Source organism: Cnephaeus nilssonii (assembly GCF_951640355.1).
Source record: "Cnephaeus nilssonii genome assembly, chromosome: 15".
Classification (NCBI taxonomy): domain Eukaryota; kingdom Metazoa; phylum Chordata; class Mammalia; order Chiroptera; family Vespertilionidae; genus Cnephaeus; species Cnephaeus nilssonii.
The window spans coordinates 14,181,824-14,198,565 of record NC_137086.1 but is presented as its reverse complement, the minus strand read 5'-3'; the positions used below and the strand labels follow the sequence as shown (position 1 = coordinate 14,198,565).

The 16,742-nt window shown below is 44.2% G+C and overlaps 1 protein-coding gene across 3 annotated transcripts in view; it reads right to left on the bottom strand.

The window, feature by feature from the left end:
• LCLAT1 (lysocardiolipin acyltransferase 1) overlaps positions 1–16,742 on the bottom strand; it is a 199,703-nt gene that overhangs the window by 119,210 nt on the left and 63,751 nt on the right. Inside the window, exon 1 of one of the 3 annotated variants that reach the window (XM_079792734.1) lies at positions 10,328–10,482. The exons of 1 other annotated variant lie outside the window; for it this stretch is intronic. The gene's annotated coding sequence lies outside the window, so the exon portion shown is untranslated. One more of the 3 variants, XM_079792735.1, reaches the window with a different exon arrangement.

Genomic DNA, 16,742 nt, shown 5'->3' with positions numbered 1-16,742 from the left:
TTTATTTTTCAAAGAAACGTTTATGAAACAACTATAGAACACTTCAACAACAGCAATATAAACAGAACTGTGAATGATCTATTCACAGAAGCTTCCTGTTCAGATTCATAAAGCAGGATGAATACTCTAGACATAGAAACCATTACAAAGACTTACTCAAAGCTTTTAGAAAGTACATTCAATAACTAGAAACTGCCTTGTTAATGGTCCATAGTTCAGAAGCATCACAATTTATTCTCCCCACACTGCACACATCATCTCATCCTTTCGTTCCTAGCTTCTCAGAAAAAGAGTCCCAACTCTGTCTTTCAGCCAGTGAAGATGACAAATGGGAGAAGAAAGGGAAGATAGTTTGGGACAGCATACCGGGCTAGTAAGATGATTCACAGTATAAAAAGGCTATCATGGGCCATGGAACTGAGACATTCAACTACTAACTGGTTTAATTAACAGGCTTATTAACTCAGGGATCTAGGAGGATGGTAATGGTCACAATACTTAATATGGGAATGCCGGAAGAGTAAAGCTAAGAGCCCAGGGTATGTCCCATCCATCCATCCATCCATCCTCCTCATTCCCCTTCCCGGTCCAGGGAGAGCAGGAGACAGCAATGTTAAAGCTGGCCAGGTCCTTGAAGCTTCAGCTTTTCCCTAATAGCAATTCCCCTAGCTAGAATATGGACAGCGAGGACAAAATCTGGGCCTAGATCCCAATCTCCAAAAGAAATAGAGTAAGGGGCAGCTCCCCTCCCCACACTACATAACACTTGGGGTATTCAAGTTCCAAAGAGAGCTGTAGGAACTCAAAGACCTTCCTAACTAAAGGAAGCAGGCATGCATCTACTAATTTACTCTGATTCTAAAGACAAATTACAAGGACCATTTTATTTTGCATAAAACTTTAAAAAAATGTTTATATTAGGCAAACTGCTGCTTTTGTTTATAGTATTTAATTTAGTTATATCAAAATGAATGTATAAACCAGTTATAACTATAGGTATCTATCTATGTGTAAACTCTTTGTTCACAAGATAGACATTTTCCACTGAGGCTTATTTTCATTATCCTAAACTAATAGTAGCCAAGGATGCCCTTGGATTGAACCACTCCCTAACTTGTTCCAATTACATAACCCATAGAAGGCTCAGATCTTCCCCAGATCACTGCTAATTTCTGAGGAGCTTAAATTCTCTCAGCCTCTAAGGAGAGAGCAAAGTAACTGACTCAACCAATTCACCAGTTCTACCCTGCTCCTGTCCATTCTCACCCTCAAACCCTCTAAAAAACACTTAAGTAAAAACATTTGTAAATACTAAGGGTCAGAGGGAATACTCAATTTAAACAGATATATCCTTGAGCCATTTTTCCTGCTCCTCTCTCTTCTTTAATTAATCCACATCCCTACTCACCCAGAAATTGTCTTTAAAAATCCAAATGGTCAACCCTAGGTTAAGCAAAATTCAGCCCTTTCCAGTTCCTACTCCCTGGTGAGCATGCCCACAACTATCAAGTTACTCACCTCTAAAGCCTTCCATCCAACAGGATCCACCCTCCAAATTTTTTAAGGCACAAAGGTAATTCTGTTACCCTGCTGAGCCACATTTCCAGTCCTAATGTTTCTTCCTAGAACAAAGGCAGGCAGAGCAGGATCTTCTCCATCAATGTTTACTGAACTGAATTAGCAGGCTGCTCTTCTAAACTAATTGCTCACCAGATCAAACCCTACATTTCCCACCAGATTAAACTCTACATTTCCCTTACTCAGAGCAGCAAGGTCACTTGCATGTTAAAAATATTCTTCTTTCCAAAAGTAACTATTGTCAGTTACATTCTTCCATTCTTTCCAGTTAGTGCCAGGGACATTTTACAACCTAACAACCAAGTAAAAAGTCCCCTCATTGTTTTTTATTTTTATTTTTTTACAGATTAAGATATTAAGTCTCAGGAAGATAAAATTAGGTGCTCACAGCTTTCTAATAATAAAAAACAGAGTTCTTAACATGTATGAGGCACTGTGAGAAGTGTTTCACTTGCAACATCTCTTTTAATCCTCACAACCACCACAGCAGAAAAACAGCACTGTGGACCCCTTTATATAGTGGGTAAACTGACGTAGGTTAAAAAATAAAATTCCCTTCTCCAAGTCACAATGACAGTAAATGCTACGCAAGCCCATTAGGCTAAGTACAGAGTTCAAGTTAAAAGGTAATTTAAACAAACAAACAAAAAGGTAACACCGTGTCTCCCATAAAACTGAAAAAAAGAACAAATAAAAGAGAAATAAATAAAATAAAATAAATATAAATGAACACCTATCTATGATTTTACTTAACTCATTAATTAATTATGAAACAAATAAGATGTGCCATCTCATTCAAAAGCGAATGCAAAGAGTGCAAACATAGAAGCAATGGGGAATGAGGATATGGGTTTGCTTAATAGATCCAAAAAGGGCTTCATCCACAAAAGAGGAAGAGAAATCAATTGTACCTCCAACCTACAAATTTCATTTGCATGTCTAAGGATAAGAATTATTTGCATTGCTGTCAGTTATTCACACTTATAAAGTTGTAAGATAAATTAAAAAACAGCAAAAGCTGCAGACACTCTAGGAAAAGTGCTCTAGATATCAACTCATTTCCATAGAAGACACCCAGTAATCCTTTTGGTACATTTCAAAGATTTTCACAAATTTTCCTTACATAGCTCTTAATCACTATGCACATGCCTATTTCTTTGTTTAGAAAATAATGCACAGCTTCAAGATCTCTGCCAACCACTAGAAAAACTGAGTTAGTCCCCTCCATAAAACCAATCTTTCATTAAGATAAATTTTTCTCTATCACAGACTAAGCCAGAAATTTAGGCTTACTATAAATTTATAAATAAATGCAGAAATAAATTAATTCATTAGATAGTCAAGCTTCCTAAGAGATCTAAAACTAATAAGAGTTTGGTTTTACTGAACAGTGACCCTCAGAATTACTCTCTGGTAACGACATAGTTAAATTGTCACTTCCAAGTAACTGACCCAAAAATTAACTTCATTAAGTGTCTTAATTTCCACTCTGTTTTCTTCCCTAAGCAAGCATAAAAAATTACTGAACATAAACCTCATTTAAAATGAAGTAGGGAGGCCATAAGTGGGAGCTCTCGCATCCTACATCATGGTAAACACAATAGGAAGAACTCCTTGTAGCAGCCTTCCCAACATCCTCTTCCCCTCTATAGGAGTTTCCTCTACTTTATTTTAGCAGATTTGCACATGGCCCGCCATGGTTGCATGTTCCAGACTGCAATTCTTTGTTGTTCCTGAATAAATCAATTTTTCCGAAGAAATACCTGGTTGACTTTTTGTTTAAAGTCAGCAAAAGTAATCCCAATCTAATTTACACCTCCAGTAAAATCAAGTAAATGTACTTTTCCCTAAGAAGACTGTGAAGGTGGAGAGAAGGTGAACTAGCTAGGGACCTTGGAACTCATGGAACAACACAATGTTGAGTTCCCTGGATTTTCCTTTTACATCATGTATCACATGGACAGAGCTGAAGAAGCCAGTAATCCAGAAATGCTAAAGAGGGCCAATACCAAAAAAGTATCTGTTTTTCCAAAGGACCAAGAAAAAAACAGCTTAGCAAAACAGATAACTTTTATACAATAACCACTGCACTTCAGAAAAAATAAAATAATAAAAAAAGCACAACACACACACCTACAGAAAAAACTGACCCATGACAGCAAATGCCAAGGAGGGAACCTAAACTTTCACTCTCACCAGGCTGTAATGTTGTGCCTTGGCATGACCCACCCCAACATCCTACCCCTGCAGGGGTAATACCAAAGGCCAGACTTCCTTCCCTGCCAGGTGGTAGGTAGTAAGACCCACTTCTCCTGCCACTGTGTCTATGGGGACCACCTAGAGAGCCTGAACTTCACTCCCACAACAGAAATGAAGCATCCCTTCTTATCCCCACGGAGATGGTATGAGACAAGGTCTAGTACAGTCAGGACTTTCACTCTTCCCAAGGGTGTCAGTGGAGACCATGTGGGGAACAGTACGGAAGCAAGGTAGCATCAGAGGAGGACTAGAAAGAAAATGAAACTTCCACCCCTGCCTAGCAGCCATGAGGAGTCCTACTTTATGTATCAATGGACCAATTCCTTAAAAGCTCACAACTTATCCAAAATGGAAATAGATCATCCGAATAGCCCTGCAACTATTAAGGAAACTGAATTTGTAATTAAAAATTTCCTAGAAAAGAATCGCTTGGCCCACATTGTTTCATTAGAGAATTCTACTAAATGTTTAAAGAAGAATTAACACAATCTCTTCCAGAAAACACAAGAATAAAGAGTACTTCTCAATTCACTTTATGAAGGTAGTATTATCCTGATGCAAAACCAAGAAAAGGACAGTACAAAAAAAACAAAAATTACAGACCAATACATGAATATAGACACCAAACTCCTTAGCATATTAGCAAATAGAATTCAGCAATATATAAAGAGCTGAATTTAATCCAGGTATACAAGTTTAGTTCAATATTCAAGAATCAATTAATGTGATCCACAATATTAACAAACTGAAAAAAAACACAACATTATATGATCATAAGAATCAATACAGAAAAACTATTTGGTAAAATTCAATACCTGTTCCTGAGAAAAACTCCCAAGAAAAAAAAGGAAATAAAGGGGAACTTTTTCAATTAGCCAAGGAGTATCTACAAAAAAACCTAGAACTAATATTATTACACTTATTGATACAAGACAAATGCATAATGCACTGCCCCTATTATTGGGAACAATATTTTAAAAAATAATTCTAAGAAAGTGCTTGTATTACAACAGGACAGCAGAAACAGTAAGCCACAGACAAAGCTACATTCCCCAAGATACCTAAACATTCCTGTGGGGGAGGAGTCACTGTAAGAGTTAAACACAATACTTTCACTCTAGCCACACAGAGCCCTAAGAATGGGTGCCCCCACTCACTTCTCTTCCCTCATCATTCCCTTTTTCCTATCTTTTATCCATCATTTGCTTTGTGACATCACTGGATACCAGCTCACCAACATGCTATCTCCCTGCTCAAGTTTTCCCAAGAGGATAAACTATATCTATATGTATATATCTATATAGATATATACAGATATATAAAAAGAGGTAATGTACAAATTAGGCCAGGATGCCGTAATGGGTCACGACCGAACAGGAGGAGGTTGCGTGAGCAGGTGAGGCCCAGAGCGGAGACAGAGACAGAGACAGGGGGGGCCTGCCTGAGCCAGCACAGCAGCTTGGGCGGCCCCAGAGCGGACACAGGCAGGGTGGCCGGGGGACGCTGAGAGTCAGGCGCGGGTCCAGGCCCCCCCCGCGGTCTGGCCTGATTCCCGAGGCGGCCAGCCCTGTGCGAGTCAGGCACCGGTCCTGGCCCCCCGCGGGGTGCCTCCTCGCGCAATTTCAATCGCACGCTGGGCCTCTAGTACACTTATAAACATAAAATGGAGGTGGATCTTCCATTTGAGATGGAAAACTAAGCGTAGCCTAAGTCTTCCTTTATCATCCTTAGAACAGTAATTTACTTCCTCTGGGGAAGTGAACAATTTATCTTTTCAGAAACCTGAACTGTGAAAGACTGCTGGTTAATCATCTCCAGACAGCTTTCACTGATGGCTGCTCCTCAGAAGTCCTTCCATCTGCTGCCCAGTTATCACAGGAGTATCGCCATGGCCCTGCTGCCAGATGGAGAGGACCAGGTACAGAGGCACAATGAACACTTTCTGTCAAATCAGACTGAGGCCCACAAAGGCCTTCATTGAGCTTTACCTCACTGCTACAGGCAGCTCACCAAAGACTTTTCTTAGCTCTACTATAACATTCAAAATCTTGCAGCCAAAGGAATTAATTCTAGTCCTCATTATCCAAGAGCAATCAGCATAGTAGGGGGAAAGTCCGCACAGTAATTTCTCCTAAACATGGACCACATTTCCTGATGATGAGAAAGAGATTGGATTAGAGTTTTCCCAAAAAGAGAAGCAAAATGTAAATTTAATTTCATAATGTATCTTATATTTACCAAAGTGTAGGTTACACTTGCAACTATGCACTAATTCTTAAGACAAGAAACTAATCAAGTGGTAGAGTTTGGGAGTAATTTTGTGAAAAGTAAAAACGGCACATGACAACCTTGACTTCACATTTGCCTTTTGCAAAACAAAGGGCAAAATAAAAGTCACTTTTACCCTCAACAATTTAGACTCTGCTTTTATAAACAAAAATTAAATTTTTAAAAATAAAAATAAGTCATTTTTGAAAAGAAAAAAAACTAAATAGATACATTTCATCATTTATTCCTCCAGAGCCTCTGATACACCTTTAAAACCTCTCTCATCATTACCCTGCTGGTTTTCTTCATCAAAAGTTAATTGGCCTGCCGAAACCGGTTTGGCTCAGTGGATAGAGCGTCGCCCTGCGGACTGAAGGGTCCCAGGTTCGATTCCGGTCAAGGGCATGTACCTTGGTTGCGGGCACATCCCCAGTAGGGCGTGTGCAGGAGGCAGCTGATGGATGTTTCTCTCTCAGCTATGTTTCTAACTCTCTATCCCTTTCCCTTGCTCTCTGTAATCAAATCAATAAAATATATATTTAAAAAAAAAAAAGTTAATTGGCCTAACATTGCCAAATCCTCACTAGACTAATGCCTCTTTTTAAATTAAACTATAACAGTAAAGTGCACAAATCTTAGGTTTGCAACTAGAATTCTCACATGTACATCCACCCCTGTAACCTCCATTCATCTCAAGATATAAAACATTTCCAACATCTCAGAAGGCTCCCTCATGTCCCTTCCTAGCTAGTCATTGCCACAACCGCCACCACCCAAAGGAATCACTATTCTGACTACATCTACCACCAGGAAATAGTTGTACCTGTTTTTTGAACTTCAACTAAATGGAATCATTAGTGCTTATGTTCTGAGCAGTTCTCGACCTTGCTCTGAATTAATAAAATCCTGCATCTTTGCAAGATTTGCAATTTCACCTTGCAGTTGATTTGGGAATGCATGTTTGTTGGGTGCTAGACAACTCAAGTGTTATGAATGTTACAGTGGAGATTAGCTTTAGAACTAGAGAATTCATTTGTGATTAGTTCCATATTATAATAACTTCTGCATAAATGTAATAAAAACAATGTAAAAAAAGGAAAACACTCAAATACCCATTATTCTTGCATTTTACCCCAAACATGACTTAGATAATTCTTCCCACTCCTTTTGTGTGGCTTTTCTCCCATCTCCAATGGAGCCAACTTTAGGCTAGACACTGCAGATTTTTTACCATATAATTAACGTTTTCTGTAATCTCAGAAATCAGAGACGTAGAGGAAGTTATAAGCCTGGATTTGTTACATGTTATTTGACCCAACAACCTTAAAGGGTTTACAATACTCCCAAAACCCAGTAACAAAAAACTGCCTGCTCCATCCTTTTTCCTAAATCAGTTAACAATATCTCCCATCTTTAACCATATAGTTAGAGAACAAACAACAACTCACTTTTCTCTTTTCTATCAGCAGGTGTTCCCCTCCCCCACCTCATTATTCTTTCCACACAGTCAATCTTCCATTCAAAATGTGTGGTGGACTCTAAACACAGCCAGTGCCCTGGTTCACTCCCTCACTATCTCTTGTCTGGAGTATGGAAACTGTCCTCCTTCACTCACTGGCCTCCTCCTTACATTGTCTTTCACCCTGTCATCCTGTTATTCGTCTGATTAAGATCTTTCTACAGGTCCCGCTGCCCACAGGATAAAGTCATTCTCTTAGCTGAGAATTCACAGCTTGGCCCTTCCTTTCCTGGCTTCTCTCCCAGCAACTCCTGCAAAACTTTGGTCTGACCCCTAGACATGCAAGCACTCTTACTCCCCCTCGGCTGCACTGCTTCCTCCTTCGGCTGGACGCCCTTTCTCCCTTTCTCCTGCAGTCAGCTCTCTTCCTTTCTTGGTCAGTACCACTCCAGCAAAAGCAACTATTCCCTGAATGTGTTCCCACAGGCCTCTGTACCCACCACAACTACATCATACTGCATTACCTAATCATTTATTTGTTTGTCTCATTCACTCGTCTACAAACTTCTAGACCCGGGGGTTCTCCCTGGCCTCCTGAAGGATAAGGTCAGGATTTAATCTTTACATCCCAAGGACTTGGCAGGGCAATTCCATAAAGACTCAATAAAAATAAAAAATAAAAAAAGAATGTCCCTGCCTCTTTATTCATATATTTTTCTTTAAATAGAAACTTAAAAAATTAAGTTTTCCTTTAAAAGCCACCAGCAAATTATTTTAAAGAGTTTAATAAAAACTAAAATATCCCTTATTGATTTGTGCTTCCTGTTAGAAATTAGTCACAGCTCTTTGTTTCAAAATACCTTTTAAAATAATGGATATCAAAGGTAGAATGAATATGCCACTTAACTAAAGTAACTGTAGTCATCACCATATAAATCACTATTAGATGCCAATGGAGTGAGTCAATGTTATTATTTATACAACTAAAAGATCACAAACAAAATTACGTCAATGAGAAATGTGTTCATGTATATCCCCTTAACACGTGACATATCTGCATGGTGGTTAAGAACATAAGCTGGAATCACAATGCTAGTTGTGTGACTTGGGGCAAATAACCTAAATTTCAATGTGCCTCAGTTTTCTCCTCTGTAAAACAAAGATGACAAAACCAGCCACTGGACAATGTTTCTGGGTAACTGAGTTAGCACATATAAAGCCCTTGGGACAGTGCCTGGCAGAGTAAAAGTGTAGTGATAAATGTCAACTGTTAACGTATAGTTGTTTTTTTTACTCACAACAGTACAATGAGATCATTCGGACAAAAATGCTATCCCCATTTCAGAGGTAAGGTACTAACAGAGAGGTTATGACGTCCCTAAGCTATTTTAAGTGGCACAGTAGGAACTGGAAACCATACCTAACTCCAAGTCAAACTGAGCAAACCTCCACAAATCGAGTCAGGAAGATTCTTTTGGGTTTTTGGCATGGTTTATTCTTGTCAGCAACAGCCTAAAAACCTGGTGGGAGCAGAGCACCTACCCCATTTGCTAAGTGAAAAGGTAGGCGAAGCCTCGCGGTCACAGTGTCTGACACACAGCAGACACTCTAAAGCAGACACACACTGCAGTCATCAAACAGCTACTGATGGCTGAAACACACGGTGCCACTGTGCTTTCTCAGTAACAGAAGGCACTCCACAAAATCAAGCCTGCTACCAAAAAGAACAGTCCCTTCATATTATGTTTATCTGTCACATCAGAGTACAATGAGGTCACAGAAACTTTAAAAAGGGGGAAAATTTAAAACAATTTTCTTTCACTCTAAAAAATGTAAGTTTTGCAAAAAATAACTTTCATCAGGAGAAGTTTTAGATTTTTGAAAACTAACCCGACTATTGATTATTTCATGACATGACTGGGCAACATTTCACCTCCCTAAGACCTTTTACCAGTATTTTATTTTCAGTCCTTTCCTGGGCTTAACCTGAATCCCAATCCTCAGCCTTAATTACAGTCACGTGCACATGGAATATAGTTCATGAGCTTGGAAGGCAGATGCACGCAATGAACCCACCTGAACCAGGGACAAGGTTGCAAAACATCACGAAAACCACACCGGAGTGCCCTGCCTTGTTCTTCTCTTCAAACGGGCAAGCGTCCGTTAGGATGTACCTTAACGATCAGACTTGACATCGGCCCCTGAGTAAGGCCTACCTTTCCTTTCCCGTCCCTGCCCCTCGGGAACCTACAGGTAGGTGTCTGGTACCTGGCAGACACACAGACAGGGCAGCTCCAGACCCTACTTCCGACAGCTCACGCCCAAGACTCGCACAAGGCGGCTTCTTGGACGCTTTGCACTGGGATTTAAAGGCGGCAGAGCTCCGACTGTGTCCGGGGCCGGGCAGCTCCCAGGCCCGCCCAGGTCTGGCGCAGGAAGGTGTTGATGCTCATGGTAAACAAGGACGAGTCCCCAGGCCCTCCACATCCCGGCGGCCACCTCGCCCTCGCGACCCGACTCGCGCGGCCCCCAATGCCTCCTCCTGCCTCCGGGAGTCGCTTCCCCGCGCGTCCTCTTACCTGCTGCGTCGGGACCCCCAATTCCCGGTCAGGTGCCCGTTACCCGGGCCGTAGCCCGAGAGGCCCGCGCCTCAAGGGGAAAGAGCCCGCAGGGCCGCTCCCCCTCACCACCTCAGGGATCCCCCAGCGGCCGCCGCCATTTTCCCCGCGCCGTCACCCCCACCTGACAGTTCCCGTCTCCCACCTGTGACCAGCCGGGGGGGGGCGGGGGGATGACGCGCGACTCCGCAGGCGGCGCGTGCGCGAGCTGGGGAATCCGCGAGGGTCACAACCTCCGGGCGAACCCGCCGCTAATTCATCCCGAAGCGGGAGGCGTCCAGACCGTCGCTCTCGTAAGGCGTCCCCAACAGACTCTATTCTGATTGGCTGCGAGCGCCGTGACGCGGCGGCGTCCCCGGCGGCGTGGGAAGCCGGGTCCCCGGCGCCCCGCCCCTGCTCCACGGCGGGGGGCGCCCCGGGCGCCGGTCCGGCCGAGCTCCTTTAAAGGACCCGCGCTCTTTTCCTCGCCTGGCCTCGGGGCCGAGGAGGGACCGAGGGAGCGAGGGATGTAGGGAAGAGAAACCATTGGAAGGGGAAATCTCACCGGGCACGGCCCCGTCAGCCTCTAGAGTTTCAGATGGAAAACAAACCTGAGGGATTTCATTTACAAGCCAGTTTACTCAGGCGGAGTCCCGGGGCCAACCAGAGGGAGCGGAGGTCCTGGGACGCAGACCCCAGCAGGTGCAGTGCTTCCCCAGGGCAGGGACTCACCTACCCCCGGGGAGATGGACTCACCACTTTCTATGGGGCAGGTCTGTCCCTAACCTGCGAGACAGAAAGCTCCGCAATGGTGAGGACCGGTTAAACCCCTTTTGTTGTTGATCCTCCCTCAAAGGTTTTTTCCGATGTTTTTTAGAGAGAATGGAAGAGGAGAGACAGAAGCATCGATGTGAGAGAGACATCGATTGGTTGTCCCCTCTCCCACCCACCTCCCACCCCGCCCCACGTGCCCCGACCTGGGCTTGGGATCAGCCTACAACCAGGTATGAGCCCTGGACTGGAATGGGCCAGTTGGCGGCCCATGCTCTGTCCCAGGGGTCCTCAAACTTTTTAAACAGGGGGCCAGTTCACTGTCCCTCAGACCGTGGGAGGGCCGGACTATAGTTTAAAAAAAAAAAAAACTATGAACAAATTCCTATGCACACTGCACATATCTTATTTTGAAGTAAAAAAATAAAACGGCAAAAACACCTGCATGTGGCCCGCGGGCCGTAGTTTGAGGATGCCTGCTCTACCCATTGAGCCAAACCAGCTAGGGCTAAACCTTTTTTTTTTTTCCGAAACAATGCCTTCCTCCTGCTGACCTTCAACAAATATTGATTGAAACCTTAAAAAGAATGAAATATAGCCACACATCACACACATAGCCTCTCCGTCATTCGTGTGTGTTTGTGAATTTTATTTGTTCACTCAACAAGGGGAAGGGGGTGGAAGTATGAGGTTCCCGTCCTCACAATATTTAGGGTGTGACAATAATGAGTACCTAGGTTAGGAATGCATGGCTTCAATATAACTAAATTATATCCCCAAGTTCCTGGGAGCCAAATTGCTGTGCCCCTTTCTTAAGTCAGCTTCATAACCCCTCCAACTGTGTTCAGAAATACTGAAATGTTTAAGACTAGAGGCCCAGTGCATGAAAATTCATGCACTGGTGGGAGGGGGGGGGGAGTCCCTCAGCCCAGCCTGCCCCCTCTCACAGTCCGGGAGCCCTCAGGGGCGGGAGGCAACCCAGTGATCAGGGGAAAGTGACGCCCCATTACACCTCTGCTGCTGCCACTGCCGGCAGCGCAAGCCTCATCCGGCCCTGGTTACCTGGGCCTCGGGCGGCCCTAGGTGGCTGGGCAGCCGCCATCTAAGGCTTGCCTGTGCCTCGGGCCAGCCCTGGGCAGCTGGGGGGCTGAGGGGACTGGGGGACTCTGGAGGCAGGCGTGTGGAACGGCTGGGCCCGCCTGGGGGCAGGCCCGATCTTGCCACATGCCTGCCGCTCTGGCAGGGCTGAGGGGACTGAGCGCCACCATCTTGTGGCTGTGGGTGCCACCATCTTTGAGGGCATGTGTGGAGAGAGGCTACAGTGTTTGGACAGGTTCAAGCCTCGGACTAATGAGAGGGCACAGTCCTCTCATGGCCCCGTGCTAGTCCCAGCTTGGAGGGCAGAGCCCTCCCAGCACAATTATAGCCAACAGCTATAGTTGTAAGCTTGAACCTATGGTCCAAACACGTGGCCCCATGTGCCTGAGTGATGTGGGCTTGATAGAGTTCAGGTACATGTAATGGAGTAGGATTGAAACCCATGAGAATGTTGTAAACATCTTGACCATGCCCTTACTTTGCCTCGTGGCACCTGGCTATAAAATATAGACAGGGCTTGTAGTCCATAGCGCTGTCTCTCTACACAAGAGAGGGCAGCGTCCCACCAAGACCCAGCTTTCTTCTCTTGTCTGTCTTTTCTAACCCAGCTGCAGAGCTGGCATGGCACATAAGGCACCCTGGGGCTAAGTATGCCATGGCCATGCCAGCCCGCCACAGGCGTGGCAGTCAATTAGCATATTCCCTCCTTATTGGCTGTGGGTGCCGCCAGCTTTGCAACCACGTGAGGGTCAATTAACAGATTCCCTCTTTATTAGATAGGATGTGCTCAAATTGTGTTAGAAAAGGAATATAAACTCTAATAGGGAAACACCAGTTAGTTACCTCTGTGAACTTGAGCCACATTTTAAAATATTGTTTCCTTTGTTGTTTTCATTTTTCATGTTTTGTTCTTTTTGTTGTTGTTATTTTTTAAGCCACATTTGTATCTTTAAAATGAGATTGCTAGAATAAAAGATCTCTAACTTTTCTTTCCCCCACTCCTACACGGTTTTAAATTTCTTGATGTGAGAGACTGGGGAAACCCCTGAAGGCACTGGAGATGGGTTTTGAAATCAGGAATTATGTAATAGTTTATCTCTGCATCTCTGTAACCGAGCAGACCTGCCAACTGAGAAAAAAGAACTCCACACATTTGAATACAGTAGATGTTGAGTGAAGGTTAACTGACTGGAATGAATTATCCCGGGTTCTTTATTTCACCGTTTAGCCTGTGGCCTTTCTTAGGGTGAAGTGGTAGAACCTGAAGAAAAGGAAGAAAACTGTGGGGTCCAAGGGTATTAGCTCCTTTTTACACCAAGTACTCCTGACACCCACCCCATGTGTGGGTTTTCCACACCAAGGAATTCTCCAGTTCTCTATGGACACCAACTGGGTGTCCCTACAATGTAATTCAATTCTGCCACTGGCTACTCCAATAATGCAATACTATTTCCCATAGTGGCTGCACCAATTAACATTCACGCAAAAAAAAAGAAAAGAAAAGAAAAAAAAAGGAAAGAAAAGAAAACAAGGAACAAAACAAAATCGTTCCAACCAACAGAGCATGAGGGTTCCTTTTCTTCACAGCCCTAACACTTGCTATCTCTTGTCTTCTCGAGTTCTACTTCTTCCCTCTCTGGGCTATGACTTTGGCGTCGGAGATTTGCCTAAGCTGACAGGTTGGCCTTCTCTGAAGTTCTGCCACTCTTACAGCGACGCCCTAGGCCTGATTTTCAGCTCTGGCTGCCCTCTGCCTGCAGACCAGATTCCCTTTAAATGCTGCTAAAGAAGCCTTCTGACTCCCACACAGTGCTTGCTTAGCCACAGTCACCTAGTTCCACAATCCTTATAAATACTAATGTCCCCCAGACCCCTCAAACCCCAGCGAGTTTGCACCAGCGAGTGCAGTGGTTCTCAACCTTTCTAATGCCGCGACCCTTTAATACAGTTCCTCATGTTGTGGTGACCCCCAACCATAAAATTATTTTCGTTGCTACTTCATAACTGTAATTTTGTTACTGTTAATGAATCATAATGTAAATATCTGTGTTTTCCGATGGTCTTAGCCAACCCACAGGTTGAGAACCGCTGCTGTAGAGCCTAAGACCATCGGAAAACACAGATATTTACATTACGATTCATAACAATAGCAAAATTATAGTTATGAAGTAGCAACGAAAATAATTTTATGGGTGGGGGTCACCACAACATGAGGAACTGTATTAAAGGGTGGCCGCATTAGAAAGGTTGAGAACCACTGATAGAGCATCCTCTTTGGTCTGCATCCTTTTCTGGTTCACCAGGACTAATCTGCCTCCACATCAGGAGCAATGGGGTGATACTCATGGCCCTCCTGCCATCGAACGATCTTCCTTCAGAATCCCACCTTTACAGCTGGCTTCCTAGAAGCAGCAACTGAAGCTGGTCTAGATGGATTTTTTGAGGAAATGCTTTCAAAAGAAGGCGAGTGACAAGAGAGAGAAACTAGGTAAGGCCAAGGTGTCAGCTGGAGGTTAACTTCAGCCTGATCTCTGGGAAGCTCTGGAGCATGAATTACACCACTGGATTATTCAACCTTGGGACACGGGGCCAACCTCTTATATTTGTAACCCGTCAGTTATTGGCTGCAGGCTGCCTGAGAGTAGGGAGGCATAAACAGCTGGGCAAAGTAGCTCCTGTTTAGTTAAGGTCCTTGGAGAAAGGGGGCAGCTGTGAGCCATGAGCCACAAATGCTCCAGGCAGCAGAGGGAGGCGGAGGGGTCGCCCATCCGGGAGGGGCATCAACAGCATCCATTACAGACACAACATAAATGCTAATAAATCTTCATTTTTTTCAAACAATGCATATATGATTGTATATGCCTAGAACATCTGGGAAGGTATAGAAACCATTGCAGTAGTTGCCTCTGGGAAGAGAAATTGGCCACCAGTAAACTGCCACATTCATGTATGTCCTTCTGTACTGTCCAAACTTTAGCCAGATGTAGGTATTACTGTTTTAATTTGGGGGAGAGAAAAATTAAAAGCTTCTTTGCTGTGCCAATGAGCTTAAGAGATGGTGTTAACATGCTCTGCTGCTCAGAAGGCTAATTTCCCACACGTTTCTGAACCTCCCGACTCCTACAAGAGTCACACGGCTGATGAATTGTTCCACTTCATAAGCCGTTGATTTAATAGTCACACTTAATAGGGCACTCTCTGCAATGCTCAGGGAGACACTGTGCCAAGCAGGAATCCTGTGACAAGCAGGAATTCCTGTGACAAGCAGGAATCCTGAGTCCTTGTTCTTATTGTACTTTTATGATTACTGGGGTACTCTCCATGCCCATGTCATTACTTCCTCCTCTTCAAAAGGTGACAGTAATAAGGTGAAACCTGTCCTCGAATAACAGATCTCAGCAGAGAGCCAAGGAAGCGCTGCCACAAGAATTGGAACAACTCCCTTCAATGGCATTGAGTGGAAGGAGCAATGCTGGCAGAAGCCACGGACACCTACCTGGAGGCCCAGGGCTCCCATTTCCCACAGCCCCCCGTTTCAAAACTCCCTGTGGCCCTAGCCGGCTTGGCTCAGTGGATAGAGCGTTGGCCTGTGGACTGATCCTGGGTTTGACTCCGGTCAAGGGCACATGCCCAGGTTGTGGGTGTGCAGGAGGCAGCCTATCAATGATTCTCTCTCATCATTGATGTTTCTATCTCTCTCTCCCTCTTCCTCTCTGAAATCAATAAAAATATAAAAAAAGAAAAAAAAAACCAACTCCCTGTGACTGAGCATGGTGACTTTAAAAGTTCACACTTGTGCCCTGGCCGGTGTTCTCAGTGGTTAGAGTGCTGGCCCATGCACCAAAGGGTCTCGGGTTTGATTCCCAATTAAGGGCATGTAGCTGGGTTGTGAGTTCACTCTGCAGCCCCAGTCATCAGGGCACGTGCAGGAGGCAAGCAATCAATGTGTCTCCCTCACATCGATGTTTCTCTCTCTCTCTCTCTCTCTCTCTCTCTCTCTCTCTCTCTCTCTCTCTCCCCCTCCCTCCCTCCCTCCCTCCTTCCCTCCTTCCCTCCCTCCCTCCCTCCTTTCTTTCCTCCCACTCACTTTAAAAGTCAATGGAGCCTGGCCCACGTGGCTCAGTGGTTGAGCATTGACCTATGAGCCAGGAGGTCACAGTTCAATTCCCAGTCAGGGCACATGCCTGAGTTGTGGGCTCCATCCCCAGCAGTGGGTGTGCAGGAGGCAGCCAATCAATGATTCTCTCTCATCATTGATGTTTCTCTCGCTCTTTCTCTCCCTTCATCTCTGAAGTCAATAAAAATATGTTTTTAAAAAATCAATGGAAAACATACCCTTGAGTGAGAATTAACAACAAAAAGTTCACACTCATTGCTTCATGGCCACAACATGGTTATCACAATCATATCAAAGACAGGAAAGAATAAACAGAGGAAAAGGTATTCTCCTTGTGAGGCATTGTTGTTTTATCCTCCTGACTGAGCCTGGGGCTTCCTGTGCGACTCCCCAGTGGTGTAGTATGCCCCCTCCTCGGAACTGTAAAGAGCTATCTTTTCTTTTTTAATTTATCTTTATTGTTGAAAGTATTACAGATATCCCCTTTTCTTTTTTATTTTCCCATTGGCCCCCTCCACCCCGCACCTGCCCCTCCCATGCCTTCACCACACTATTGTCTGTGTCCATGGGCTGTGCATATATGCATATAAATTCC